This window comes from Lutra lutra, chromosome 3, assembly GCF_902655055.1.
Source record: "Lutra lutra chromosome 3, mLutLut1.2, whole genome shotgun sequence".
Lineage (NCBI taxonomy): Eukaryota > Metazoa > Chordata > Mammalia > Carnivora > Mustelidae > Lutra > Lutra lutra.
In genome coordinates, this window is record NC_062280.1 from 120279753 (window position 1) to 120307094 (window position 27342).

Here is a 27342-nt window from a genome sequence, read left to right on the forward strand (position 1 = left end):
AGCTATTAATGAGGTGCAATAAAAAATGGAGACTCTGACTGCTAGGATAAATGAGGCAGAAGAAAGAATTAGCGATATAGAAGACCAAATGACAGAGAATAAAGAAGCTGAGCAAAAGAGGGACAGCTACTGGACCACGAGGGGAGAATTCGAGAGATAAGTGACACCATAAGACGAAACAACATTAGAATAATTGGGATTCCAGCTTTTTCGCAACGGGTTTGCTGCCAGAACACAGGTGTCATGAAAACCACCGCTCAACCTAAGCCAGAATGGGGAAGGAAAAGACTCATATCAACATTGTTGTCATCGGACACATAGATTCGGGCAAGTCTACCACTACTGGTCATCTGATCTACAAATGTGGTGGGATCGACAAAAGAACTATCGAAAAATTCGAGAAGGAGGCTGCTGAGATGGGAAAAGGCTCCTTCAAGTATGCCTGGGTCTTGGATAAACTGAAAGCTGAACGTGAACGTGGTATCACCATTGATATCTCCCTGTGGAAATTCGAGACCAGCAAGTATTACGTGACCATCATCGATGCTCCAGGACACAGAGACTTTATCAAAAACATGATTACAGGCACATCTCAGGCTGATTGTGCTGTTCTGATTGTTGCTGCTGGTGTTGGTGAATTTGAAGCCGGTATCTCCAAGAATGGGCAGACCCGTGAACATGCCCTTCTGGCTTACACACTGGGTGTAAAACAACTAATTGTTGGTGTTAACAAAATGGATTCCACTGAGCCACCCTACAGCCAGAAGAGATACGAGGAAATCGTTAAGGAAGTCAGCACCTACATTAAGAAAATTGGCTACAACCCTGACACAGTAGCATTTGTGCCAATTTCTGGTTGGAATGGTGACAACATGCTGGAGCCAAGTGCTAACATGCCTTGGTTCAAGGGATGGAAAGTCACCCGTAAAGATGGGAATGCCAGTGGAACCACACTGCTTGAAGCTCTGGATTGCATCCTGCCACCAACTCGTCCAACTGACAAGCCCTTGCGTCTGCCTCTCCAGGACGTCTACAAAATTGGTGGTATTGGCACTGTCCCTGTGGGCCGAGTGGAGACTGGTGTTCTTAAACCTGGTATGGTGGTCACCTTTGCTCCAGTCAATGTTACAACTGAAGTCAAGTCTGTTGAAATGCACCATGAAGCTTTGAGTGAGGCTCTTCCTGGGGACAATGTGGGCTTCAATGTCAAGAACGTATCTGTCAAAGATGTTCGTTGTGGCAATGTGGCTGGTGACAGCAAAAATGACCCACCAATGGAAGCAGCTGGCTTCACAGCTCAGGTGATTATCCTGAACCATCCAGGCCAAATTAGTGCTGGATATGCACCTGTGCTGGATTGTCACACAGCTCACATTGCTTGCAAGTTTGCTGAGCTGAGGAGAAGATAGATCGTCGTTCTGGAAAAAAGCTGGAAGATGGTCCCAAGTTCTTGAAATCTGGTGACGCTGCCATTGTTGATATGGTTCCTGGCAAGCCTATGTGTGTTGAGAGCTTCTCTGACTATCCTCCTCTGGGCCGTTTTGCTGTTCGTGACATGAGACAGACGGTTGCTGTGGGTGTCATCAAAGCAGTAGACAAGAAGGCAGCTGGAGCTGGCAAGGTCACCAAGTCTGCCCAGAAAGCTCAGAAGGCTAAATGAATATTATCCCCAATACCTGCCACCCCAGTCTTAATCAGTGGTGGAAGAACGGTCTCAGAACTGTTTGTGTCAATTGGCCATTTAAGTTTAATAGTAAAAGACTGGTTAATGATAACAATGCATCGTAAAACCTTCAGAAGGAAAGGAGAATGTTTTGTGGACCATTTGTTTTTTTGTGTGTGTGTGGCAGTTTTAAGTTATTAGTTTTTAAAATCAGTACTTTTTAATGGAAACAACTTGACCAAAAATCTGTCACAGAATTTTGAGACCCATTAAAACAAAAGTTTAATGAGAAAAAAAAAAAAAGAATAATTGGGATTCCAGAAGAAGAACAAAGAGAGAGTGGAGCAGAAGGTATATTGGAGAGAATTATTGGAGAGAATTTCCCTAATATGGCAAAGGGAACAAGTATCAAAATCCAGGAGGTGCAGAGGATTCCCTCAAAATCAACAAGAATAGGTCCACACTCTGTCACCTGATAGTAAACTTTACAAGTCTTAGTGACAAAGAGAAAATCCTGAATACAGCCCAGGAAAAGAAGTCTGTAACATACAAGGGTAAAAATATTAGATTGGTAGCAGACTTATCCACAGAGACCTGGCAGGCCAGAAAGAACTGGCATGATATATTCAGAGTACTAAATGAGAAAAACATGCAGCCAAGAATACTATATCCAGCTAGGCTATCACTGAAAATAGAAGGAGAGATTAAAAGCTTCCAGGACAAACAAAAACTGAAAGAATTTGCAAACACCAAACCAGCTCTACAGGAAATATTGAAAGGGGTCCTCCAAGCAAAGAGAGAGCCTAAAAGTAGTAGATCAGAAAGGAACAGAGACGATACACAGTAACAGTCACAGGCAAGACAATGGCACTAAATTCATATCTTTCAATAGTTACCCTGAATGTTAATGGGCTAAATGCCCCGATCAAAAGACACAGGGTATCAGAATGAATAAAAAAACAAAACCCAACTATATGTTGCCTACAAGAAACTTATTTTAGACCCAAAGACACCTCCAGATTTAAAGTGAGGGGGTGGAAAACAATTTATCATGCTAATGGACATCAGAAGAAAGCAGGGGTGGCAATCCTTATATCAGATCAATTAGATTTTAAGCCAAAGACTATAATAAGAGATGAGGAAGGACACTATATCATACTCAAAGGATCTGTCCAACAAGAAGATCTAACAAGTTTAAATATCTATGCACCTAACATGGGAGCAGCCAACTATGTAAACCAATTAATAACAAAATCAAAGAAACACATCAACAATTATTCAATAATAGTAGGGGACTTTTACACTCCCCTCACTGAAATGGACAGATCATCCAAGCAAAAGATCAACAAGGAAATAAAGGCCTTAAGTGGCACATTGGACCAGATGGACATCACAGATATATTCAGAACATTTCATCCCAAAGCAAAAGAATATACATTCTTCTCTGGTGCACATGGAACTTTCTCCAGAATAGATCACATTCATCCTAAATCAGGTCTCAAATGGTATCAAAATATTGGGATCATTCCCTGCATATTTTCAGACTACAATGCTCTGAAGCTAGAACTCAATCACAAGAGGAAATTTGGAAAGAACCCAAATACATGGAGACTAAACAGCATCCTTCTAAAGAATGAATGTGTCAATCAAGAAATTAAAGAAGAATTGAAAAAATTCATGGAAACAAATGATAATGAAAACACAGTGGTTCAAAATCTGCGGGACACAGCAAAGGCAGTCCTGAGAGGAAAATATATAGCAATACAAGCCTTTCTCAAGAAACAAGAAAGGTCTCAAGTACACAACCTAACCCTACACCTAAAGGAGCTGGCGAAAGAACAACAAAGAAACCCTAAACCCAGCAAGAGAAGAGAAATCATAAAGATCAGAACAGAAATCAATGAAATAGAAACGAAAAAAACAATAGAACAAATCAATGAAAATAGGAGCTGGTTCTTTGAAAGAATCAATAAGATTGACAAACCCCTGGCCAGACTTATCAAAAAGAAAAGAGAAAGGACCCAAATAAATAAAATCATGAATGGAAGAGGAGAGATCACAACTAACACCAAAGAAATACAGACAATTATAAGAACATACTATGAGCAACTCTACGCCAACAAATTTGACAATCTGGAAGAAATGGATGCATTCCTAGAGACATATAAACTACCACAACTGAACCAGGAAGAAATAGAAAGCCTGAAGAGACCCATAACCAGTAAGGAGATTGAAACAGTCATCAAAAATCTCCAAACCAACAAAAGCCCAGGGCCCGACGGCTTCCCAGGGGAATTCTACCAAACATTTAAAGAAGAACTAATTCCTATTCTCCTGAAACTGTTCCAAAAAATAGAAATGGAAGGGAAACTTCCAAACTCATTTTATGAGGCCAGCATCACCTTGATCTCAAAACCAGACATGGATCCCATCAAAAAAAGAGAATTATAGACCAATATCCTTGATGAACACGGATGCAAAAATTCTCACCAAAATACTAGCCAATAGGATTCAACAGTACATTAAAGGATTATCCACCACGACCAAGTGGGATTTATTCCAGGGCTGCAAGCTTGGTTCAACATCCACAAATCAATCAATGTGATACAACACATTAATAAAAGAAAACAAGAACCATATGATTCTCTCAATAGATGCTGAAAAAGCATTTGATAAAGTACAGCATCCCTTCCTGATCAAAACTCTTCAAAGTGTAGGGATAGACGGCACATACCTCAATATTATCAAAGCCATCTATGAAAAACCCACCGCAAATATCATCCTCAATGGAGAAAAACTGAAAGCTTTTCCACTAAGGTCAGGAACACGGCAGGGATGTCCATTATCACCACTGCTATTCAACATAGTACTAGAAGTCCTAGCCTCAGCAATCAGACAACAAAAGGAAATTAAAGGCATCCAAATCAGCAAAGAAGAAGTCAAACTATCACTCTTTGCAGATGATATGATACTCTATGTGGAAAACCCAAAAGACTCCACTCCAAAACTGCTAGAACTTGTACAGGAATTCAGTAAAGTGTCAGGATATAAAATCAATGCACAGAAATCAGTTGCATTTCTCTACACCAACAACAAGACAGAAGAAAGAGAAATTAAGGAGTCCATCCCATTTACAATTGCACCCCAAACCATAAGATACCTAGAAATAAACCTAACCAAAGAGGCTAAGAATCTATACACAGAAAACTATAAAGTACTTATGAAAGAAATTGAGGAAGACACAAAGAAGTGGAAAAATGTTCCATGCTCCTGGATTGGAAGAATAAACAGTGTGAAAATGTCTATGCTACCAAATGCAATCTACACATTTAATGCAATTCCTATCATAATTCCACCATTTTTTTCAAAGAAATGGAACAAATAATCCTAAAATTTATATGAAACCAGAAAAGACCTCAAATAGCCAAAGGAATATTGAAAAAGAAAGCCAAAGTTGGTGGCAACAGAATTCCGGACTTCAAACTCTATTACAAAGCTATCATCATCAAGACTGCATGGTAATGGCACAAAAACAGACACATAGATCAATGGAACAGAATAGAGAGCCCAGAAATAGACCCTCAACTCTTTGGTCAACTCATCTTCGACAAAGCAGGAAAGAATGCCCAATGGAAAAAAGACAGCCTCTTCGATAAATGCTGTTGGGAAAATTGGACAGCCACATGCAGAAAAATGAAATTGGACCATTTCCTTACACCACACATGAAAATAGACTCAAAATTGGGGCGCCTGGTTGGCTCAGTGGGTTAAGCCTCTGCCTTCGGCTCAGGTCATGATCTCAGGGTCCTGGGATCGAGCCCCGCATGGGGCTCTCTGCTCAGCAGGGAGCCTGCTTCCCCCCCCTCTCTCTGCCTGCCTCTCTGCCTACTTGGGATCTCTCTCTCTCTCTCTCTGTCAAATAAATAAATATTAAAAAAAAAGAAATAGACTCAAAATAGATGAAGCACCTAAATGTGAGAAAGGAATCCATCAAAATCCTTGATGAAAACACAGGCAGCAACCTCTTCGACCTCTGCCACAGGAACATCTTTCTAGAAACATCACTAAAGGCAAGGGAAGCAAGGGCACAAATGAACTATTGGAACTTCGTCAAGATCAAAAGCTTTTGCACAGCAAAGGAAACCGTTAACAAAACCAAAAGACAACTGACAGAATGGGAAAAGATATTTGCAAATGACATATCAGATAATGGGCTAGTATCCAAAATCTATAAAGAGCTTATCAAACTCAACACCCAAAGAACAAATAATCCAATCAAGAAATGGGCAGAAGACATGAACAGATATTTCTGCAAAGAAGACATCCAGATGGCCAACAGACACATGAAAAAGTGCTCCACATCACTCGGCATCAGGGAAATACAAATCAAAACCTCAATGAGATATCACCTCACATCAGTCAGAATGGCTAAAATTAACAAGTCAGGAAACGGTGAGGATGTGGAGAAAGGGGGACCCTCCTACACTGTTGGTGGGAATGCAAGCTGGTGCAACCACTCTCGAAAACAGCATGGAGGTTCCTCAAAATGTTGAAAATAGAACTACCCTATGACCCAGCAATTGCACTACTGGGTATTTACCTTTAGGGTAAATACCCCTTTAGGGTAAATACCCAGTAGTGCACATAGTGATCCGAAGGGGCACGTGCACCCGAATGTTTATAGCAGCAATGTCTACAATAGCCAAACTATGGAAAGAACCTAGATGTCCATCAACAGATGAATGGATAAAGAAGAGGTGGTATATATACACAATGGAATACTATGCAGCCATCAAAAGAAATGAAATCTTGCCATTTCTGACGATGTGGATGGAGCTAGAAGGTATCATGCTTAGCGAAATTAGTCAATCGGAATAAGACAACTATCATATGATCTCCCTGATATGAGGAAGTAGAGATGCAACATGGGGGTTTAAGGGCGTAGGAGAAGAATAAATGAAACAAGATGGGATTGGGAGGGAGACAAACTATAAGTGACTCTTAATCTCACAAAACAAACTGAGTGTTGCGGGGGGGAGGGGGGTTGGGAGAAGGGGGTGCGGTTTGGGACATTGGGGAGGGTATGTGCTATGGTGAGTGCTGTGAAGTGTGTAAACCTGGCGATTCACAGACCTGTACCCCTGGGTATAAAAATACATTATATGTTTATAAAAAAATAATAAATAAGTTAAAAAAAATTATTGATACATTATTTGTTTACTAATGTGTTCAAAATATTTCCTCAGGTGAACATAAAACTTACCAGCCTCTGTAGTTTGGATTACCAACTTTATTTCTTTTTTTGAACATTGCAATAGTTACCCATCCCCAATCTTGCTTTTACTTATGTTTTCCACAATTCTTCCAAATTTCACAATCTAAAATTTCGGTGGCTGGTAGTAAGGTGGAAGCAAGGAGCAAGGGTGACTGCTATTGAAAATTAATCACATTAGACTCCTAAGATGATGTCTTTGGATGATTAGTTATGATCATGATAGGATGAAAATCTCAGAACTGTACTTTTTTTTCTTTCTTGATCCTGAAAGCTCAATGGTCAAGAAACCAATGGTCAAGATCCAGAAAGATGTTGGAAATGAACTATTTAAACTGTTCAGGAAGAAAATAATTCTTTTTGTGTATAATAAAACATTGTTCTTATGCAGCACACATAATCACCTACTCCCACAGCTCACTCTCTGTCCTGTGTTTTTCCAAGCAAAGGGCACTTTTCATTCATTTATTGCATGAACCCATGTGAAGGCTGGAATGTTAAATTGCTGAAATTTAACCTTTCTTAAGCCTTGACATTTAAACTTTTTTAAGCTATGAAATGGCAATGACAATGTAACAGCATGTACAAGGCATTGGACGTCCAGTAGAGAACAAAAAGACAGAAGCTCTGCACTTAGGACACTTACTTTCTATGTAGGGACAATATGATGGATGAAAGCCTCCTAAGCCTAGAAAGTTTCTAGTGAATATTTTATTCAAATATGGACATTTTTGAAAGTAAAAGTTTGGAGGCACTGTTAACAATTATGTTGAGGCAATAGGACTGTCAAGGGCAAACCAGTATGTGTGGTCTCCCAAATTAGAGAGGATAGGATGGGGCACCTGGTTGTCTCAGTTGGTTACATCTCCAACTCGTGATTTCCACTCAGGTCATGATCTCAGAGTCATGGGATTGAGCCCCATGTCAATTTCTGTACTCATGATGGAGTCTGCCTTGGATTCTCTCTCTTTCCCCCCAAACCTCCACCCCCCCCCACTTTTTCTTCTTTCTCTCTCAAATAAATAAATAAATAAAACTTTTTTTTTTTTTTTAAGAAGAAAGGCTAGGATAGGTTTGTAGTAATAGCAGTGACAGTAGATGGTACATATTCTTGAAACCTATATGTGCTAAGCACCCTAACAATCACTAGGCACATCATTTCTTTCACAGCCTGTAAGATGTAATATTGAGGCTTTTAGAGGTTCCCAAGCTGTCAGTGCAGGAGTGAGATTTGAACCCATTAAAATACAAAGCCAGTGCTCATAACCAGTGGGTCCACTAAGTAGGAGACTCTCTAGAAGCTTGAAAGAAGCTTCTGAACACTTAGGGAAACAGATATTTTACAGAATGACTATTCATCTTCTAAAAGGCATCATGCCAAGAAGTGATACAAGATGAAAATGTGAATAAGCCTGAGAAGGGGTGAAAGACCTGGAGACTGGGTTGGTGACAAATGACTCCGTGAGGTCAGGGATATTTATAGATACTGAACAATTTTTCTGTGCCCATGCTATGAACAATGGCCATGATACTTTCTCATGCAGCTTGGACCACTGGCCTTTAGTTTTAACTTATATTTTTAATGTTTGTACATACTTGATAAGTAACTGGTTCCTAAAAGATGTTGACAGACTCAGAGGATTGAAATCATCTTTCCAATTGTCCACCTGTCAGCCCTCACATCATTTGTCCAGGGCACTTGCTATGTACTGTGAGCTCTTTGGGGCTAATGATGTAAAAAGAATTTGAACTTTTAACAGTAAATAATCTGCTAGATAACAGCAGCTGGCTGGATAGAGACCATCTTTGGTGCCATGAACATCCTCCCTCCTGCCAAACATTTTTGTCCTGTGGCGCACCATCCCTAACTCACTTTAAAGTCCTGGAAATGCTCCCTGCCTAAGCAGTTTTGGTCTCAATGTTCTAATCTCCCATGTGGCAAATGTGTTTCTCTGACTGATGTGTGTTTATATGTGTATATGTATAAAAATGAGAGGTTGGCAAGAAATGGAAATGGACTTCTATAGATAGACTGTCCCTGTTAGTGCAATATTTATCCATTCATCTTGCCTCACTCTATATTACTGAGACTCTATATGTGGAGATAATCCCTTTCTGAAATTATAAACAGCATCTTCACACTTACTATATGGTGTGATGGAGCTAATAATACCTCAATAAATTGTCCTAGAAGATTATGAGTTTCCGATCTCTGTTTTGTGGCATTCAACATAGAATCAACTGAAATAATTTTACTGCATTTGTAATTAAGCCCTCAGAAAAAGGAAAGAGAATGTATATTTTGACACAGTTTTATGTGGCAAGATACATGTCAATGTAACTTTTCTCTTTGCTAAATGTAAAATGGCCCCCAAAAGTAATTTCACTAGGTCACAAAACTCTTCTTTCTTTTTAAATAAATTCAGTTTCTTTTCCGATAGATGAGAAGGAAATTCATTGGCTTCAGGTTATGTGAGGTGAGGAAATCAGGGGAGGCTCTCCTATTTGAAAGGATAAGAATGTTCACAATGAAAATAGTTAGAGAGCCCAGGTTCTGGTTGGCACCATTTTTATCTAGTGTGCGATAGCAGGAAACAGGGTGGATTAAAATCTTTTTCAGGTGGATTGAAAAGGTACATTCTCATTACTCTCCTCAGATCATTGGAGGTTCTGTTTATTTTCTGGCTCTTTCTACTTGATACTTCTTTCTAGTTTCCAAGTTTTTCCTCCTGAGGTGGTGGTCAATATACAAAGAATTCCCTAACTCTGGCAAGTGGAATTATTTTTCAAATTATCAGTATTATAGTAATTGTTATTACCACTTTAAAGACATTCCTGTCTAAATACTTTGAATATTACAACAGGGACCCTCATTATAAATACTCATAATTTTGGATTTCTATCCCTAATATGATATTAGGTCAATTGACTCAAAGAAAAAGAACTCCAGCTGGAGTCTTTTGTGAATGCAGGGGAAATAAAATCGAACAAAAAGAAGAAAAAAAAATACAAAATACTCAACAAGCCCATAACTATAGACGAAAAGTCCAATGTCTTGTGTTGGAATTTTAATGTTTAATTTTAATCAAGTAAGTTTGTAGTTGTTAAAATCCAATTCCATTACCAGGACTGGTTAATAGCTAACTACCTATGAGGCTGGAGAAGTTTCCCTCAGTGGGAAGGTCCCTAATGATATTAGCTACTCCATCATTTAGCTCTTGAGTAATTATTTTGTAAGCATACACATATTATCATCATCATCATCCTCATTTCTCTGGTACTCTCTAACTTGTGGCATGACAATAATAGTTTGAAACTTTGTGCAGTCTTATGTAATAACTATTCTAGGATCTGAAGACATTTCTAGCTGATATTTCCATGAATATTTTATTTTATTTTTTTGAAGATTTTATTTATTTATTTGACAGAGACACAGCAATAGAGGGAACACAAACAGGGGGAGTAGGAGAGAGAGAAGCAGGCTTCTGGCTGAGCAGGGAGTCTGATGTGGGGCTGGATCCCAGGACCCTGGGATCATGACCTGAGCTGAAGGCAGATGCTTAATGACTGAGCCACCCATGTGCCCCTCCATGAAACTTTTAAAAGAGAGAAATTTGATTGCTTCCCCCCCCCTTTATCTACAGTCCTTGCAGGTGCATTAAATGAAAGAGAAGTGAATGTTGAACTCATTTAGATCTCCTGGAAAAATAGATCTTTCATGGGCAAAGATAACATCTCGTCATTTATGTTGTGAAAACCTAAATTTTAGATTTCAAGGAAGGGAGTGTGGTTTTTTTTTTTGATAACATATGTAAATGGGAAAGCTAATCTTATAGGTTTTTTTTCCACCTAACTTTCCTTTTTTTAGGCATCCCTTTGGACTAAATATCCTCTTACATGGGTTCCATATCTAATATTTATTTTTATTTATTTATTTATCTAATATTTATTACAATATTATAGTTTCTCATATAACTTGGTTTATCAGGTGTGGCATTAACTTCACCACTTTAGTAGGTTTGGAAGAATGAGACTGGTTACTCTGTTATATGACTTGTAATTCTTAGCTGTTTTAAGCATTTTTCCCCCCAGGGTGGCTAAAGTTTAGAGTCCTAAAGTCTAGTATGATGCCCTTACATGGTCCTCAGGCCAAAGTCTCTGAAACAGAAGCCTTGTTTGTCGTTTTTGTCATTAGCATGATTTAGTACTGTGACCTCAGTCAAGGTGTGGCCCTGCCAGACAGTAAACCTATAAAAAGAATATAAGTTCCTTCAGGCTGTAAAAGAGATTAGTTGAAGGAAGTTGGTTGTGACTAAGATAGAGCTGGAGACTGAAATCAAAGGATTTGTTTGTAAGGTAAGGTCTAGAAATAATCTACTGTTTTCATTATAAAGAGGGTTCAGCATGGTCCTGGTAAAGCCATTTTGGGGACATATGTGGCTTCTAGTTCTGTGTTTTACACCTCATCCGTAGGAGATGCCCCTCTTTGCTTGGAGAGCAAAACTCTTCGCTTGATAGGTGAGTAGATTTCCAATTCCTGGAAGTTTTTATGTGTTAAGAATTGAACGAGTAATTCTACCTTTAGAAATTCATATTTTGATCTTGAGTGTAAGGATAATTTGTTAACATTGAGAGAATCTACATGTTTGTGGTATCCAAAGTATATATAATACTTAAGAGAATTTGATATTCAGAGCATCTGACTGACGTGTCTTCTGTTGAAAAATTTAAGTGTGTGATTAAGCAATTGATTCTAGACTTGAGATATTGAAATGCACGAAAGAATATGATTAAGCTTTAAAGCACTGGTTATAGTTTGTAAGATTTCTAAGTTGAGGGACGTATCTTGATCTTGAGTTTGAGCCCCACGTTGGGAGTAGAGAGTACTAAAAAGAAAATAAATAAACAAATAAAAAATAAAATCATTAAAAACAAAAAAATAAACTTAAAAAAGATTTGTAAGATGAACTTAAAACTTATGGACTACTGGGTTTTTGTACTTACAATTTTAATAATTTGCATATTAGCTTAAAAAAAATCTAATGACTACAAATCATGGTCTCCATAAACAAAAAGCCCCATTCTAACACCAAAACACTCGTGGTGACACTTGGTACTGGTGCAGAAGCAAAAATCTTGCCTGTTTAGCAAATGCTGCCTTCCTTCTCCTAGCCCTGCCCTGTCGCCAGTTCCTCCCACCTTCAGTCTGCCTCCAATTAGAATTCCTTTTTGTACTATCTTATTACAATCCCTTATTTCCACTTCTACCATTTGTGTTACCCAGAAGTTAAGTATTTATTTACATCCCTACCCTGCTACCTACCAAAGTTCATGTTTTGTTCTCCTTTTTGTGCCAGGCCATCTAAGGTGTTATACAGACTCTTTGAAATGTTATATGGTATTGTTCTATAGTCCAAGAGGCTGCACATTTTAATTCAGGAGCTAAGCCTGCTCTGTGTGAAGCAGCCATGAACAAGCAGTACTGTATAGTTCCTGCAGGCTCTGATTTACTAGTTCAGAATGGGCCCCAGAAATCCATATGTGTAAGGAATCTCCAGACAATTCCACTATGCCAGCCAGGTTGGCTATTGCTGGATTAGAGGACAGAGGTTATAATCAAGGAAACAAGTTTAAAGGCACTATGCTATTTAAAACTAATATTCAGAAGCCTAATTTAGTGTATAGGTAATGAGTAGAGCAAGACAATGATGCTAGTTTTGAGTACTAGTTTTGCCCTCACAACCCAATTTAATGGCTCTCCTAATGGGTTTCAAGGCCCATATATACCTGAACAGAGTTGAGGCCTCACCCTTGCTAGAAAAAATGATGGTAGGTCTTGCCTCCCCTGGGCTGGGCAAGTGTCTGGGAAACTAACAAGGATCCTGGGATGAAAGGGCCAGAAAGCCACAGATCCTGGAAAAAGCTTGGCTTGGGGAACTACAAGGTTCTTTGTGTCAACCACAGTGCCATGGGACTGTGTGGAGTCCCCTTGGTCTCCATGAGACCAGGTGAGGGCTGAACAGGTGGGATGGGTCCTCACTGTCCTGGGGCAGACTCAGGACCTAAGCAAAGCCCAGCAGATTTTCTGCTTTTATACCTGTGACTTAAAGGGAGCCTTGCTTTTCATCACCTGTGAAGTTACTGCCTTTGCTCGTGCCTGTACTCCATTGAAGCATGTTTCTGTCCACACAGAAGTCCCTCCGAATATTCAGAGAGGGGGAGATTGAGCAGAAGTAGTGCTAGAGTGCAGTAGTGCACTGCTAGTAGTGCAGAAGGCTAGAGGGGGGTAAAAAGTGTAAGAGATATTTAAGATGAAATATTAAATTAAAAAGAGTACTTAGCTAACTAAACCTGTAGATGTGATTTCCTAACTAAACAATTAAGGAACTACAGGTAAGGTGGTTCCAGTTGAGACTCCACTTTAAGAGCTAGAAGGTCAAGTGCACAAAATATCTCAAAACAGAGCATAATTATATGTAGAGAGAAATAATGAGGAAAAAAACATTTTGGTGGGACAATTATCCAATTTAAGAATGAAACACTGCAGGGGCGCATGGGTGGCTCAGTGGGTTAAAGCCTCTGCCTTCGGCTCAGGTCATGATCTTAGGGTCCTGGGATCGAGTCCCGCATGGGGCTCTCTGCTCAGCAGGGAGCCTGCTTCCTCCTCTCTCTCTCTTTGCCTGCCTCTCTGCCTACTTGTGATCTCTGTCTGCCAAATAAATAAATAAAATCTTTAAAAAAAAAAAGAATGAAACACTGCATCTTTGTGGGGCAAATATTGGGTAGCTTGTTTTCAAAAATAGAAAATTTATGAGAGATAACTATTAATGCAATAAAAAAGTTATGGTAGGTTTACAAATTAATTGGAGGAGAAGAATAATTAGAAATGATCAAACTAACAAACCGTAAAAGACTCTTAATCTCATAAAAAAAACTGAGGGTTGGGAGCCTGGGTGGCTCAGTGGGTTAAGCCGCTGCCTTCGGCTCAGGTCATGATCTTGGGGTCCTGGGATCGAGTCCCGCATCGGGCTCTCTTCTCAGCAGGGAGCCTGCTTCCCTTCCCCTCTCTCTGCCTGCCTCTCTGTCTACTTGTGATCTCTCTCTCTGTCAAATAAATAAATAAAAAATCTTTAAAAAAAAAAACTGAGGGTTGCTGGAGGGAGGGGTGAAGGGAGAGGTGGTTGGGTTATGGACATTGGGGAGGGTAGTGGTATGGTGAATGCTGTAAAGTGTGTAAACCTAGTGATTCACAAACCTGTACCCCTGGGGCTAATATTATATTATATGTTAATAAAAAATTAAAAAAAGAAAAAGAAATGATCAAACTAACAAAACCAAGGAAAAATTTTTTTTTTTTAGAATTTATAATTTTTTATTTTTTTATAAACATATATTTTTATCCCCAGGGGTACAGGTCTGCAAATCGCCAGGTTTACACACTTCACAGCACTCACCATAGTACATACCCTCCCCAATATCCATAACCCCACCCCCCTCTCCCAACCCCCTCCCCCCATCAACCCTCAGTTTGGTTTGTGAGATTAAGAGTCACTTATGGTTTGTCTCCCTCCCAATACCATCTTGTTTCATTTACTCTTCTCCTACCCCCTCAACCCCCCATGTTGCATCTCCTCTCCCTCATATCAGGGAGATCATATGATAGTTGTCTTTCTCCGATTGACTTATTTCGCTAAGCATGATACCCTCTAGTTCCATCCACATCGTCGCAATGGCAAGATTTCATTTCTTTTGATGGCTGCATAGTATTCCATTGTGTATATATACCACATCTTCTTTATCCATTCGTCTGTAGATGGACATCTAGGTTCTTTCCATAGTTTGGCTATTGTAGACATTGCTGCTATAAACATTCGGGTGCACGTGCCCCTTCGGATCACTACGTTTGTATCTTTAGGGTAAATACCCAGCAGTGCAATTGCTGGGTCATAGGGTAGTTCTATTTTCAACATTTTGAGGAACCTCCATGCTGTTTTCGAGAGTGGTTGCACCAGCTTGCATTCCCACCAACAGTGTAGGAGGGTTCCCCTTTCTTCGCATCCTCGCCAGCATCTGTCATTTCCTGACTTCTTAATTTTTCGCCATTCTGACTGGTGTGAGGTGATATCTCATGGTGGTTTTGATTTGTATTTCCCTGATGCCGAGAGATATGGAGCACTTTTTCATGTGTCTGTTGGCCATCTGGATGTCTTCTTTGCAGAAATGTCTGTTCATGTCCTCTGCCCATTTCTTGATTGGATTATTTGTTCTTTGGGTGTTGAGTTTGCTAAGTTCTTTATAGATTTTGGACACTAGCCCTTTATTTAATATGTCATTTGCAAATATCTTCTCCCATTCTGTCAGTTGTCTTTTGGTTTTGTTCACTGTTTCCTTTGCTGTGCAAAAGCTTTTGATCTTGATAAAATCCCAATAGTTCATTTTTGCCCTTGCTTCCCTTGCCTTTGGTGATGTTCCTACGAAGATGTTGCTGCGGCTGACGTTGAAGAGGTTGCTGCCTGTGTTCTCCTCAAGGATTTTGATGGATTCCTTTCTCACATTGAGATCCTTCATCCATTTGGAGTCTATTTTCGTGTGTGGTGTAAGGAAATGATCCAATTTCATTTTTCTGCATGTGGCTGTCCAATTTTCCCAACACCATTTATTGAAGAGGCTGTCTTTTTTCCATTGGACATTCTTTCCTGCTTTGTCGAAGATGAGTTGACCATAGAGTTGAGGGTCTATTTCTGGGCTCTCTATTCTGTTCCATTGATCTATGTGTTCTTTTTTTGTGCCAGTACCATGCTGTCTTGATGATGACAGCTTTGTAATAGAGCTTGAAGTCCGGAATTGTGATGCCACCAACTTTGACTTTCTTTTTCAATGTTCCATTGGCTATTCGAGCTCTTTTCTGGTTCCATATAAATTTTAGGATTATTTGTTCCATTTCTTTGAAAAAAAAATGGATGGTACTTTGATAGGAATTGCATTAAATGTGTAGATTGCTTTAGGTAGCATAGACATTTTCACAATATTTATTCTTCCAATCCAGGAGCATGGAACATTTTTCCATTTCTTTGTGTCTTCCTCAATTTCTTTCATGAGTACTTTATAGTTTTCTGTGTATAGATTCTTAGCCTCTTTGGTTAGGTTTATTTCTAGGTATCTTATAGTTTTGGGTGCAATTGTAAATGGGATGGACTCCTTCATTTCTCTTTCTTCTGTCTTGTTGTTGGTGTAGAGAAATGCAACTGATTTCTGTGCATTGATTTTATATCCTGACACTTTACTGAATTCCTGTACAAGTTCTAGCAGTTTTGGAGTGGAGTCTTTTGGGTTTTCCACATATAGTATCATATCATCTGCGAAGAGTGATAGTTTGACTTCTTCTTTGCTGATTTGGATGCCTTTAATTTCCTTTTGTTGTCTGATTGCTGAGGCTAGGACTTCTAGTACTATGTTGAATAGCAGTGGTGATAACGGACATCCCTGCCGTGTTCCTGACCTTAGCGGAAAAGCTTTCAGTTTTTCTCCATTGCGAGTGATATTTGTGGTGGGTTTTTCATAGATGGCTTTGATAATATTGAGGTATGTGCGGTCTATCCCTACACTTTGAAGAGTTTTGATCAGGAAGGGATGCTGTACTTTGTCAAATGCTTTTTCAGCATCTATGGAGAGTATCATATGGTTCTTGTTCTTTCTTTTATTAATGTGTTGTATCACATTGATTGATTTGCGCATGTTGAACCAAGCTTGCAGCCCTGGAATAAATCCCACTTGGTCGTGGTGAATAATCCTTTTAATGTACTGTTGAATCCCATTGGCTAGTATTTTTGCGAGAATTTTTGCATCTGTGTTCATCAAGGATATTGGCTGTAGTTCTCTTTTTTGATGGGATCCTTGTCTGGTTTTGGGATCAAGGTGATGCTGGCCTCATAAAATGAGTTTGGAAGTTTCCCTTCCATTTCTATTTTTTGGAACAGTTTCAGGAGAATAGGAATTAGTTCTTCTTTAAATGTTTGGTAGAATTCCCCCGGGAAGCCATCTGGCCCTGGGCTTTTGTTTGTTTGGAGATTTTTGATGACTGTTTCAATCTCCTTACTGGTTATGGGTCTGTTGAGGCTTTCTATTTCTTCCTGGTTCAGTTGTGGTAGTTTATCAATCTTATTAATTCTTTCAAAGAACCAGCTCCTAGTTTCATTGATTTGTTCTATTGTTTTTTCGTTTCTATTTCATTGATTTCTGCTCTGATCTTTATGATTTCTCTTCTCCTGCTGGGTTTAGGGTTTCTTTCTTGTTCTTTCTCCAGCTCCTTTAGGTGTAGGGTTAGGTTGTGTACCTGAGACCTTTCTTGTTTCTTGAGAAAGGCTTCTACCGCTATATATTTTCCTCTCAGGACTGCCTTTGTTGTGTCCCACAGATTCTGAACTGTTGTGTTTTCATTATCATTTGTTTCCATGATTTTTTTCAATTCTTCTTTAATTTCCTGGTTGACCCATTCATTCTTTAGAAGGATGCTGTTTAGTCTCCATGTATTTGGGTTCTTTCCAAATTTCCTCTTGTGATTGAGTTCTAGCTTCAGAGCATTGTGGTCTGAAATATGCAGGGAATGATCCCAATCTTTTAATACCGGTTGAGACCTGATTTAGGACCCAGGATGTGGTCTATTCTGGAGAATGTTCCATGTGCACTAGAGAAGAATGTGTATTCTGTTGCTTTGGAATGAAATGTTCTGAATAGATCTGTGATGTCCATCTGGTCCAGTGTGTCATTTAAGGCCTTTATTTCCTTGTTGATCTTTTGCTTGGATGATCTGTCCATTTCAGTGAGGGGAGTGTTAAAATCCCCTACTATTATTGTATTCTTGTCGATGTGTTTCTTTGATTTTGTTATTAATTGGTTTATATTGTTGGCTGCTCCCACATTAGGGGCATAGATATTTAAAATTGTTAGATCTTCTTGTTGGACAGTTCCTTTGAGTATGATATAGTGTCCTTCCTCATCTCTTATTATAGTCTTTGGCTTAAAATCTAATTGATCTGATATAAGGATTGCCACTCCTGCTTTCTTCTGATGTCCATTAGCATGGTAAATTCTTTTCCACCCCCTCACTTTAAACCTGGAGGTGTCTTCGGGTTTAAGATGAGTTTCTTGTAGGCAACATATAGATGGGTTTTGTTTTTTTATTCATTCTGATACCCTGTGTCTTTTGATTGGGGCATTTAGCCCATTAACATTCAGGGTAAGTATTGAGAGATATGAATTTAGTGCCATTGTATTGCCTGTAAGGTGACTGTTATTGTATATTGTTTCTGTTTCTTTCTGATCTACTACTTTCAGGGTCTCTCTTTGCTTAGAGGACCCCTTTCAATATTTCCTGTAGAGCTGGTTTGGTATTTGCAAATTCTTTCAGTTTTTGTTTGTCCTGGAAGCTTTTAATCTCTCCTTCTATTTTCAATGATAGCCTAGCTGGATATAGTATTCTTGGCTGCATGTTTTTCTCATTTAGTACTCTGAATATATCATGCCAGCTCTTTCTGGCCTGCCAGGTCTCTGTGGATAAGTCTGCTGCCAATCGAATATTTTTACCATTGTACGTTACAGACTTCTTTTCCCGGGCTGCTTTCAGGATCTTTTCTTTGTCACTAAGACTTGTAAATTTTACTATTAGGTGACAGGGTGTGGACCTATTCTTATTGATCTTGAGGGGGGTTCTCTGAACCTCCTGAATTTTGATGCTTGTTCCCTTTGCCATATTGGGGAAATTCTCTCCAATAATTCTCTCCAATATACCTTCTGCTCCCCTCTCTGTTTCCTCTTCTTCTGGAATCCCAATGATTCTAATGTTGTTTCGTCTTATGGTGTCACTTATCTCTCGAATTCTCCCCTCGTGGTCCAGTAGCTGTTTGTCCCTCTTTTGCTCAGCTTCTTTATTCTCTGTCATTTGGTCTTCTATATCGCTAATTCTTTCTTCTGCCTCATTTATCCTAGCAGTGAGAGCCTCCATTTTTGATTGCACCTCATTAATAGCTTTTTTTATTTCAACTTGGTTAGTTTTTAGTTCTTTTATTTCTCCAGAAAGGGCTTTTATATCTCCCGAGAGGGTTGCTTTAATATCTTCCATGCCTTTTTCAAGCCCGGCTAGAACCTTGAGAATCGTCATTCTGAACTCTAGATCTGACATATTACCAATGTCTGTATTGATTAGGTCCCTAGCCTTTGATACTGCTTCTTGTTCTTTTTTTTGTGGTGAATTTTTCCGCCTTGTCTTTTTGTCCAGATAAGAGTTTATGAAGGAGCAAGTAAAATACTAAAAGGGTGGCAACAACCCCAGGAAAATATGCTTTAGCCAAATCAGAAGAGATCCCAAATCGTGAGGGGGGAGAAAGTGGATAAAATGGGGTTCAGAAAGAAAAAAAAAAAAAAACTATTAAAAAAAGAAAGCCGATAAAGAAAAAATATAAAAAGAGGAAAAAAAAATATATATCTTAGATAAACTATTTAAAAAACGTTAAAAAAGAAAACGTAAAAGTTAAAAAAATTTAGCAGAAGAAGAGAAAAAGAAAAAAAAATTGAAAAGGAGAAAAAAAAATTAAATTAACTGCAAGGCTAAAAAATCATGGGGAGAAAGCCATGAGTTCTGTGCTTTGCTTTCTTCTCCTTGGAATTCCGCCGCTCTCCTTGGTATTGAAACTGCACTCCTTGGTAGGTGAACTTGGTCCTGGCTGGGTTTCCTGTTGATCTTCTGGGGGAGGGACCTGTTGTAGTGATTCTCAAGCGTCTTTGCCCCAGGCAGAGTTGCACCGCCTTTACCCGGGGCCGGGCTGAGTAATCCGCTCGGGTTTGCTGGGTTTGCTTTCGGGAGCTTTTGTTTCCTGAGCGCTTTCTGTAGAGTTCCAGAGGACGGGAATGAAGATGGCGGCCTCCCAGTCTCCGGCCCGGAGGAGCCGAGAGCCCGGGGCCCCACTCCTCAGTGCGCCCTCAGAGAACAGCGCCCAATGACTCCCGTCACCCTGGCCTCGGGCTGCGCTCCGAGCTGACCGAGCCTGCGACCGGTTCAAGGCAACCCCGAGCTGAGAGTCACTCCTTGGCTCTGTCTCTGTAGCCGGCTTCCCCGTTCTAATACCGGTAAGCTCTGCGACACTCAGATATCCCCGATCCTTCTGCGACCCTGCGGGACCTGAGGCCGCGCTGACCCTGCCTGGGCTTCACCCCAGTTAAGCCTCTGGAGCGATGTCCCTCAGCGGAACAGACTTTTAAAAGTCCTGATTTTGCTCCGTTGCTCCGCCGCTCGCCGGGACTGGCCCGTCCCCCCACGATCTATCTTCCCGTCGCTTTGGATTCACTTCTCCGCCAGTACTACCTTGCAGAAAGTGGTTGATTTTCTGTTTCTAGAATTGCTGTTCTTCTTCTCTTCAATCTCCCTTTGGATTTGTAGGTGTTTGCAATCTTTAGATAAGCTATTTAGCTGATCTCCCGCTACCCGAAGTAGTCTCAGCCTGCTACTTCTCCGCCATCTTGACTCCTCCCCCAACCAAGGAAATTTTCTTTTAAAAAAAGAAACTATAATTTGAATCATTTGTATATGTGTGTGTGTGTGTGTGTGTGTGTGTGTAAAATCAGGTATATTAGCCATTATTGTATATGCAAATAAGCTGCATACTCTCATTAAAGATAACTGTTTTGTTGTGTTGTAATATATATCCACTTATCACTATTTATAATAATCACACTTAAATAAATACAGAAAGCTTGAAAATAAGGGTGAAAATAGAATAATTAAAAAAAGGCAATATGAAACAAAGTAAGACTATCAAACACCTACCAAAACACCCTGGGAAGTATTGTATACACCAGGGATCTAAGATTCAAACACAGATCTTCCCTCACTTGCAATGGGGTTATGTCCCAATAAAGTCATTGTAAGATGAAAATATCATAAGTCAAAAATGCATGTAATACAGCTAACTTACTGAGCATCATAGCTTAGACTAGCCTACCTTAAGCTTGCTCAGACACTTATGGTAGCCTATGGTTGGAAAAAATCATTGAACACAAAGCCTGTTGTATAATAAAATGTTGAGTAATTCATGTCATGTACTGAATTGTGTACTGTACTGAAAGCGACAAACAGAATGGCTATCTGGGGACAGAATGTTGGTGTGTTACTTGCTGGCGCTCTGGTCGCATGGCTGCCTGGGAGCTGCTGCCACTGCCCAGCATTGTGAGAGAGTACCCTACTGGTTATTGCTAGCCTGGGGAAATATCCAGATTTGAAATTCCACGTATGGTTCCTACTGAATGCATGCTGCTTGTTCACATCACTGTACAGTAAAAACAAACAAACAAAAAAAAAAACAAAAAAAAAAAGAAAGGAAAAGAAAAGAATGTAAGTCAAGCCATCATAAGTTGGGGACTCTCTGTAAAATTAGTCGATGGAGATACCTTAGCAAATGAATGGCACCTGAAGATTCTCGAAGACTAGCAGTCCTCTTCTGCTACAGTGAGGTGCCTAAGCGAAGGGGGATAAAGGCTGATTTTATTTAATCTCATTCTAACTATTAAGCTCTATCTGTTAGTTTTTAGCATTTTATGTATAAATAGATCCTGGACATCTTAGGGGCAGGTGAAATAGTCTCCAGAGTAATGATTATGAGGAGTGCGTGTGTGTGTGTTTAAGCGCCTATTTATATAGCATAGCTGTGAGAAATCCAAGCCAAATAAAATGAAAGTTAAGGTTGTAAGGACATGTTTCCTTAGTTTTCTGGGCTGTAGCTTCAATTTCCACAGAATGACGTGGGACCTTCTCCTCTGAGTCATTTGAAACTCCCCTAGACAAAACACTCACAGTCCCAGCCTAGGGAATAAGCCTGCATTGGCAAGAGGCTGGCCTAACAAACCTATCTCTCTGATTCTTATTTTGACATTGCAGTGAGTATACAATCTTTATTTTTAAAACACACACACACAATTGTTACATCATTTTTCCTTGTGGGTAAGGAATCACTATGCTATCATCATTACTATAGTCTGGCCTTTATTGATGAGGTAATTCAATTAAATAAATTATGTGTTGCTAAGTTTTCTGATCTTTAAAACATTCTCTGATTCATGCTTTTGCATATGTATTTGAGGATAGGGATACAGCTTTTCTCCCAAGTATCTCGAGGAGGGGCAATGTTACTTCAGGAGGGTGAATTTTTTTTTTTTTTTGAGAAATTCCTATATTAGATATTTCCAATTCCTTTAGCTAGATTTCCAGCATCATTGTTAGGGCTAGAAAAAAATATATATAATATATTAATAGATATTTAATGTAATAGAAGCTCTTAAGCATAGTCACTACGTTCTTGCTGTCAAATTCATAATACTTAAAAATTATTTCTTATTTAAAAAAATATTTTTATTTACTTATTTTTTAGAGAGAGAGAGAGAAAAAGAGAGAGAGAGAGAGAGCACAAGTAGGGGGAGCAGTAGGCAGAGAGAGAAGCAGACTCTTTGTTGTGCAAGCAGCTGATGCAGGACTTGACCCCAGAACCCTGGGATCATGACTTGAGCCAAAGGCAGATGCTTAACTGACTGAGCCACTCAGGTGCCCCTATTTCTTACTTTTGAGGTAAAATTCAATTCATTATTTTAAAGTGTAAAATTAATTATTAATTTAGTGCACAATTCAGTGACACTTAGTGTTCTTACAATGCACAACCACCAGCTCTCTCTGCTACACCCTCGACCCACTAAGGAGTAACTTAATTCTTTCTTCCCCCAACCATTTGGTTTATGTCTTTATGGATTTGCCTAGTCTGGATGTATCATAAGTGATAGCTAATTTTATATGTCAGTTTTACTGGGCCACAGGGCACCCAGATATTTACTCAAACATTATTCTGAGTGTTTCTGTGAGAGTACTTTTCAATGAGGTTAGTATTTAAATTAGTAGAATGTATAAAGCAGATTGCTCTTCCTAATGTGGGTTGGCCTCATCTGATTAGCCAAAGAGACCAAAAGTGGACTTCTTCCTGTCTGATGGCTTTCTAACTGGGACCTTGACATTTTTCTGCCTTTTGGACCAGAACTGAAACATTAGCTCTTTTTGGTCTGGAGCCTAACAGACTTTGGACTGAAATTAAACTTGATTCTCCTGGGTGTCCAGCTTGCTGATTCTCCTATAGATCTTGCCAACCTCCAAAATCTCCTGAGCCAATTTTTAAAATAAACCTCATTTTCTGTATATATCTCCTATTGATGCTGTTACTCCGGAGAACCCTGACTAATATATCATATAATAGGAATCATATAATATATGGCCTCTTGTGTCTGGCTTTTTTTAGTTAGCATAATGTATTTGAGGTTCATCTAAGAGTAACATGTATCAGTACTTTGTTCCTTTTCTTAGCTGGGAATTATTTCATTGTATGTATTTACAAAAGTTTATTTTTCCATTCATTCATTGATGAACATTGGGATTGTTTCTAACTTTTGGCTACTATGAATAATGCTGCTATTTTTGTGTGCAATTTTATGCGTGGAAATGTTTTAAATTCCCTTGGGTATATACATATGATTGGAATTGCTGGGTCATGCATTAATTCTACATTTAAATGCTTGAATAATCACTAGAGTATTTTCACAGTGACTGCACAATTTTACACTGTCATCTGCAATGTATGAGGGCTCCTATTTCTCTACATCCTTGCCAAACATGTGATTTTATATTTTCTTCATTAAAGCCAACCCAATGAGGGGAACCTGGGTGACTCAGTCAGTTAAGCATCTGCTTCTGACTCTGGTCATGATCCTGGTGTCCTAGGATTGAGCCCTGTGTCAGACTCCCTGCTCAGTGGGGAGCCTGCTTCTCCATCTCCCTCTGCCTCTCTCCCTTTCACACTCACTTTGTCTCTCAAATAAATAAAGATAATCTTAAAAAAAAATAAAGTCAACTTAGTGGGTATAAAATGGTATCTCATTGTGGTTTTGATTTTTGTTTCCTTAACAATCAGTGATGTTGAATATCTCTTTGTGATTGTTGGTTGTTTGTATGTATTCATTAAAGAAATTTTTATTCAATTCCTTTGCTCCATTTTTAAATTGTGTTATTTATTGTTGAGCTGTACATGTGCTTTATGTATTCTGTATACTAGTCCCTTATGAGATATATTATTTCTCAATATTTCCTCCCCCTTCTGTAGATTTGTTTCATTTTCTTAATAATGTCATTTGTAGCACAGAATTCTTAATCTGATGAAATCCAGTTTCTCTATTTTCTGTTGTTCTTTCTCTTGGAATTATAGTAAGAATCCATTGCCAAATCTGAAAATAAAAGACTTTCTCTTATGTTTTTTTCTAAGAGTTTTATAGCTTTAGCTTTTATATTTAGGTCATTGACCGATTTTGAGTTAATTTTTGTATCTAGTATTTTGTATATGGTAGAGGTCTCACTTCATTCTCTGTATATGGTTATTCAACTGTCCTAGAACCACCTGTTGAAGGGTGCTTTACCCATTAAATGATCTTGGCATCATTGTTGAAAATCAGTTGGCATCTTTTCTGAACTCTCAGTTCTATTTATTCTCTATCTGTATGTTCTTATAACATACTAATAACGTTCTAATAACCACATTATTTTGATTACTGTAACTTTTTTAGTAAGTTTTGAAATTGCAAATTCCCAGTATGAGTTCTATTACTCTATTTTCCTTTTTCAAAATTGTTCTGGCTATTTGGGGCCTTTTGTGATTCTATACGAATTCGAGAGTCAAGTTTTCCATTTAGGAAAAGAAGGCCATTAGAATTTTGATAGGGATTACATTGAATCTGTAGATTATCTTGGACACTATTACCATTTTAACAGTAACTATTGCCGTATTAACAATATTAGATCTTCCAGTCCATGAACATAAGTCTTTTCATATGTTTAAGTTTTCTTTAATTTCCATCAGCACTATGTTCTGATTTTCAGTAAACAAGTCTTTCATCTGTTTGATTAAATTTAGTCTTAGACTACTATTGTTAATGGAATTGTTTTGTCAATTTCCTTTTTGGATTGTTTATTTCTGGTATATAGAAACATAAGTTTATTTGTGTGTTTATTTATATCCTACAATTTTGCTAACTTCGTTTATTTTCTTTAACCTTTTCTTTGTGTGGACTCTGGAATTTTCTTTATACAAGATTGTATCATCTCTGAATAGGGTTAGTTTTACTTCATTTTTTTCCAATTTAGATGTCTTTCATTTTTTTCTTGCCTTATTTCTCTGGCACAATCATGAGTACCATGTTGAATGCAGACATCCTTGTCTTGCTCTTGATCTAGGGTGGAACTTTTAGGTCTTTTGCCATTCAGTATGGTGTTAGCTGATGTTTTCTTCTAAATGTCTTATATCATATTAAGGAATTCTTCTCTATTCCTAGTGTGCTGATTATTTTTTTCATGAGAGGGTGTTGAATATTGTCAAGCACTTTTTCTGTATCTATTAACAAGATCCACCTTTGCATTCCTAAAATATGGAAAGGGCTTGGCCACTATTTCTTCAAATATTTTGTCTTATCTTTCTGTCTTTCTTCTCCTTCTGGGACCCCCTCCCCGAATCATGCATATGTTGGTATATTTAATAGCATGCCATGGAAGCTTAGAGCTTTGTCTTTGTCTTTTTTTTTTTTTTTTCTTTTTCTGCTCTTCAGATTGGGTAATCACAATTGAACTATCTTTAAGTTCACCGATTCTTTCTTCTGCCTGTTTGAATCTGTTATTGAATACTTCTAGCAAATTAAAAAAAAATCAGCTGTTTTATTTTCAACTCCAGAATTTTTAGTTGTTTTTTTTTTTTAATAATTTCTATCTTTGTATTGATATTACTGATTGATTCATTCAGGTTTGTCTTCAGATTGTATAAATCTCTTGCTTTTTACTGAATCATTCATATACTGTTCTCCCGACTTCTTTTAGTGCTTTCTTCATGGTTTCCTTTAGCTCTCTGAACATATATAAGACAGTCAATTTCAAGTCTTTGTCTAGTAATTCCAATGTTTGGGATGGTTTTGTTAATTTCTCTTTTTTCCTGTGAATGGGCCATATTTCCTGCTTCTCTGTGTGCTTTATAATTATTTTGTTGAGATGTGGAAGTCTGAATATTATGATGTGATAACTCTAGAAATCAGATTCTATCCCCTCTGCAGGTGTTGCTGTCGTTATTTGTTGAAAGCTGGAGCTATCCCTTTTTTTAGTGACTTTTCCAATCTATTTTTACAAAAACTGTGTTCCTTGTCATATGTGGTCACTTGAGTGTCTGTTGTAGTATCACTGCAGTTAGTCAGTGACCTCACAGGGATTTCCTTAAGTGTTTAGGTCCAATAAGAAAATAAAATTTTAAAAAATGCATCTCTGTTTTTTAATTTCCTCTGACCAATGTGGTTGGAGAAGCCACTTCAGTTAGCATGGTTTGATATAATGGTCAGCCTATGTGCTGGGCCCTCAGCTATCAAAAGCAATTGTCAGAATGGATAATCCCTATTTTTGGAATACAAAGTCATTATTCCCCAAACTGACATGGGCTAACCACATGAGGATTATGGGTGCTGTCCCTATACCTTACAGCTGCCACAGGGCTTGGGATGGGGGATGTTGTCACTAAGTGAAACACACACACACACACACACCAGTGAAGTTTGTCAGCCTCTTACCTTAAGCAGTCTACCTACAAGTGTTTGTCTAGACTCCAGAGTTCCACAATAGTTGTTCCAGATAGTTCTTGCCAACTCAGAAGTTTTTCGATGGAAGAACCAATTCCTGAACATTCTTATTCAAGTATTTTTGGTAATATAGTAACTCCTTTTCTGTTACTTTTGTTCTTCTCCTGATAAAGAAGAATTCAAAGCAATGTTTAGGCAACTTAGCAAAAATCACTGTGTAAAGTCTTGGTAGAAATGACTCATGCACTAATTTTCCTACTTTGTTGCTATGAACCATAGAATAATAAGTGGGCATCTGGAAAATATATCAGGATTTTAAAACAGCCAATGTGGATAAATGATTCCTTTGCATTCTGGAACCTCCTGGGGACAGTAGAGAAATATGTGATTTGAAGGCTATTGTAAGCAGTATGTTTGTTTTTATAATTAGTTATATTAAATTCCAGAAGAAAAGATCATTATTTAAGAGCACTATACTGTAAAAAGAGAGGAAAATTCAAAATAATTACTGTGGGAAACAACCTTATATCCATGAGTAATCAGTTTGGGATAAATTTACAGTATGAGCTGTAGGCCATTATGAAACATCTCTTAGAACAGCTCAACCAAGGTACCTTGGAAGCTTGGGAAAGTACAAGTAATAAGTTAGTATGATGCTTTTCTTTTCCAAAGCAATGCTATTCTTTCCTGGGGCATATGTCCAAGTCAGCAAACTTCTTGAGAG

The 27342-nt window shown here is 38.5% G+C and overlaps 1 long non-coding RNA gene and 1 pseudogene across 1 annotated transcript in view; both read left to right on the forward strand.

Annotated features, from left to right (window-relative positions):
• The first annotated feature begins 257 nt into the window (after nucleotides 1–257).
• Nucleotides 258–1810, forward strand: LOC125096177 (elongation factor 1-alpha 1-like; annotated as a pseudogene).
• Nucleotides 1811–11345: 9535 nt separating this feature from the next.
• The window catches only part of LOC125096178 (uncharacterized), a 46377-nt gene continuing 30380 nt past the window's right edge, over nucleotides 11346–27342 (forward strand). Inside the window, exon 1 of the long non-coding RNA XR_007126092.1 lies at nucleotides 11346–11453. This is a non-coding gene — a long non-coding RNA (uncharacterized LOC125096178). The remainder of the gene's footprint in view (nucleotides 11454–27342) is intronic.